The following is a 4847-nucleotide window of genomic DNA, read 5'->3' on the forward strand; positions in this document are numbered from 1 at the left end:
AATATTCTTTAGAAAATTTGTGGTAGTCTTGAAGTCTTGAAGTCGTGAACTCTAAAGTTAATTAGCCACCTTCACAATTGTGTTTTTGCTGCCATCACTCATAATTACAATCACAAGCAACCACAGGTGGCCCATGCTAAATGTGAGAGTACGTGTGGTTGTGTAATTCTCAAAGTGGCTGTCAACATAAAAGATTTGTATGGGAATTCAGGCAACAGATTTGAGAAGATAAATACTCACTGGTATTTTCAATAAAACATTCTTTACCTTATTTGCTTTTTGTCTTCTTGCTTCCTGTGTGGTTGTTTTCCCCATCCGTTCGAAACTCAGTATAACGGAAATTGCTTAAATCACAATGGATTGGAAAAATTACCACACAGGAAGCAAGAAGCAACCAAGTGAATTAGGTTCAGCGTATTTTATTGAAAATTCCTGCAAGTATTTATCTTCTCAAATCTGTTGCCTGAATTCCCATACATATCCTTTATGTTGACGGCCATTTTGAGAATTATGCAACCACACTGACTCATTGAGCATGGGCCGCCTGTGAAGCAATGAACCTTGAGACACAGAATCACACAAAACGTATCAAAATCCAACATTCACAGATCACAAACCATAAATTGTTGAACCCATTTAAGTAAAGTTCTGTTTCCTAAGAGGTCTTCTAAGGTGATTGATCGTAGAGTAAAATGCAAACGTCAGTTGCCTTTTGAACTTCAGAGTTCATATAGAAATAACTATGATTACAATGAAACATGCACTTTACTGTAAATCAGCAGAAATCTAGTGGACCTCTGAATACAGGTTCGTTTTGCATGAAGTATGGGAAGGAAAATGCTTTAAACAAGCTGAGTCAGTCTTAATGTGGCCAAAATGATAAAATTAAGTGGTTGGTTGCTGGAGGTTGCCCCTTGCAAGAATCGAACCTCAAGAATTCCCTTCATAAAAGAGGTCCAGGCACATTAAGGGGCCAACCACTTTACTTCTGAGGGTCCTAGGGGGGAAGGGTTGGGTGGTTTTGCTGAAGGATTGATGATGGACTTAATTTTTGATTGAATAACCGATTGGTCCACCATTTGAATGGTTGATGGACTCGTGGACTGGCTGTTTGATTGATTAACTGACTGGCTTACTGTTTAAATGGTTGATTGATTGGTGGACTACATGTAGTAGAAACAGTGAATGTAGGGATAAAAACAAAGTAAATGCTTACCGGAGGATAAAAACAATGGAAAATGTTTTTGATTTGTGGTCGCTTATGGGAGTTGGCCACTCACAAGAGGTGGGTGCAGCACATTATGTTGTAACTGTAATTTCTTCATGTGGGGAGTCCATCACATATGCATCTCTCTTTGTATGTGCAATTTTTTATTGGAAGTATAATGTACTAAGCTCTTATTAACTGAGCGGGAGGTCTGTATGGGAGAATCTTGACCGAGGTTGCCAGTCGTTACCAGCGACTGAGGTCAAGATTCTCCCATACAGACTGACCTAGCTCAGTTAATAAGATGTTTATTATAATTATGGCCAAACAAGAAAGCAAAGGAACAGAAACATATTAATTTTATTTGCTTCCCTGCGCGGGCTCAAGCATTTAGCTGGCTTTTTTCTGTCACTGGTCTCCAGTCCAAACAGGAAAAAAAATAACTGTTCAAAGTCCAGCTTAAGTTGTACAGACTTTGTACAAACAAGCCAATATTTTCATATTCTTTGTTTGTAACTTTTTGAGGACAACTGTTACAACAAGATCGGTCTAGATGCCAGTCTAGATGGGAAAATCTAGATTGATTTCTTGAATTTGTTTGTTTCCAGTCCTTTTGAGACATGGCCATATAATAATGGTGCATATAAAAGACAAGTCAAACAAGTCAAATTAATTTTTTGGAATAATGTTTTGTTTAAGCAATGGACTTGGGAGTCTTGATGGAATGGAATAACATGGCAACCTGCAGATCAATATAATAAAATCGGAAAACAAGATCAGCAAGAGAAGGCAGCTCTGAAGACCAGGTAAACATTTCTCTTAAATTAATTTCTTACAGTTATAGGTTGTGTGCATATACCATGTGTGACATACATGTACCCTATAAATTCACTGTACTCAATTAATGCCACCCGTAATTAAAAGCCAGATAAAGAAGCAAAGTTACGAATAATAGACATCCTCAAATACACTGTAAATGCATCACCTTGTCAGAAGAAGCAGTGATTACTCAAGGACTGTGAGAAAGATATCAAGTACACTATTCCATTCGACTCAATTTCCTATCAATTCTGTCTCAGCCAAAAAAGAAGACAATAGGACTTTAAACATAAAACAGTCAGTCCAGCAGTCAGTCAACCATTGAAACATTGAGCCAGTCAGTTAAGGAATCAAACAGTCAGTTCATCAGTCAATCAACCATACAAACAGTTAGCCAATCAGTTAATCAATCAAACAGTCAGTCCAGCAGACAATCAACCATTCAAACAGGTAGCCAGTCAGTTACATAAAATTTTATAAAATTAAATTATAATTATCATAAAAATTATCCCAGAATCAAAAAAAGCTTTATAACTTTTACAATTTTATATGTAGAAGAATGACAGACCACAGCAAGGTAACATTTGCCATAAAATATCTTTCCATGTCACATTATTTTAGGGTAATGACATCATCAGTCACGTGACAATATTATTGTTGAATTAGCTTTTTTCGCTGCTGTGAAAAGATGTCATTATAGTTTTAACAACAAATAGCGTATTTGTGGTTTTGGTTGTGTGGGGCATTTAAAAATAACCAGCTGACGTTCGGCATTTAAAATTTAACGGGACAATGAACATGAGCGAAAAAGTGTAGGCCGAGGGCTGTAGAGAGTGGACGTTTTATCACATGGCAGTGAAAATTTGTAGGAAAGTACATTGTAATGTTCTTCCTTGATAATTTTTGTAATGACCAAAAGAGGGGCACAATGTCATCAGTCACATGATCAGAGCCTTTTGAATACTCTAGTTCGTTTTTAAAGTACATTTTTCGTCATTTTTGGCAAGTTTTCGTTATTTTTCTCTACAGATCTTTACACTTTATTGCCTCTGAGTAATTATTATTCCATTTTCAAAGCAGAAGCAAACGAAAACTGCACTAGAAGTTTAAAAGTTGCATAAATTGACCAATGTTGCAAGTTAAAATCGAAAAGGAGACCTGCTTTTGAGACTTTTGTAGAAGCCTTTTTCAATTAAACTGTTTGCCAAAATAAATGTTCAACGTTTGTTAATAAAGGTGAACTTTGAAACCCAAAAGGATTCATTTGTTGGCCATATCGTTTTTCTTCTTTCCAAGGAGAGAGGTCATGTAGCAGCTCTTCTAACCCTAAAAGCCAAATGAATCGCTACCCCAATCTAGAACAATGGAAATAATATGAACAATGTTGTTTTTAATGTTTTCTCCTACCGATGAAAAGACACCTTATGAGTAGAGAGAGCCAGATCTTATGGTCATACGGCTCAACTCAGTTGGTAGCCACGTGGTTGATAGTTCCTAAATTCCTCATACAGCTTTGCATGGACCAAGCCTGAAAGAGTATCAATGGTTTTTTTTGTGAGCTTTATGTCTAGCTTTGATCAGTTAAAGATTTACTTCTACACAGAAAACGGAAAAGTCTTTCTTGAAAACTGTCAATCATCATAGAAGGAATAATATATACTTGTTTTAATCACATTTCATTAGTGATTGTGGAGATGATCCAGTGGAGAGAAGCGCTGATTTACAGATTTAGCCAGTCCTGAGGATCTGGGTTCGAATTCCTTTGAGGCAAATTTTTCATAGTCCTTTTTTTCTCTCTTTTTTACCTGTGTGGTGCATACAGCATGGGGTGCACAGGAGTTATTGATGAGCTTGATTGTAGTTAAATTTTACAGTTGATGCCCCGTATCACCTTTGTTTACTGTAGGATTGAAGCAATTAAAGTCATGTAATGGTGTTACGTAGAGGATGTTACATGACCGCTTGGGGATACAAATTTTATCTTTGAGTGCTGAAAGTATCTCTCACGAGTGAGCTTTGCTCACTCGTCGCTCACTCGTGAGAGATACTTTCAGCACTCAAAGATAAAATTTGTATCCCCAAGCGGCCATGTAACATCCAACCTTCATCGCCCGCAGTGAGGATACTATTTTTATCTTTCGCGTGTGAGGATATTGGTGTCGCCGTGGTTACAAACATGATTAGCCAATTACAAGAGAGCTTCCCGCTCTATTATTCTCTATTATTGTCTTTATTTCTCCTTTATAACTTTATGTCCAAGTTTCATAACATTTTTGTGACAGGCATTTTGCAATAGGTGACCACTTCTAAATTGCACTATTTTTCTGTTTCGAAAATTAATAATAAAAAAGTTGTGTTTTATGTAGGAATTTCATCCATTTCTATATCTTTTGGACATTCCCTTTGTTGGTCTGAAGAGGTATTTTGTTTAGATGTGGGAATTTTGCACATTGCTAGGATGAAAATATGCATTTTTGAGCCCTTTCCTGCCTATGGAAAGTGGGTGTAAATAAAAAAAATATTTAGTAGATATGAGTTGCTTTCGAAGGACCAAAATTGTGTGCTTTACATCATTTAAGGACCAATTTAATCCTAGGAAGTGAAAAACATCTTTGAAAGTGGAAAACTTTGAAGTGGTAAACTTGGCAATATGCACTAGTTTTACTCTTTGTCACTGCAAAAATTTGGCTGCTTAATGCTGAGGTGATTTTCCCCCCGAAGAATTTTATTTTGAAATATTTTCAAAAACTAATGTGGTTTCAATTACTTTTGGACCAAAAAAAATCCACAGGCAAAGTTTAAAGGAAATTGATTTTCTCAC

Source organism: Porites lutea, chromosome 8 (assembly GCF_958299795.1).
Source record: "Porites lutea chromosome 8, jaPorLute2.1, whole genome shotgun sequence".
In the NCBI taxonomy this organism is placed as follows: domain Eukaryota; kingdom Metazoa; phylum Cnidaria; class Anthozoa; order Scleractinia; family Poritidae; genus Porites; species Porites lutea.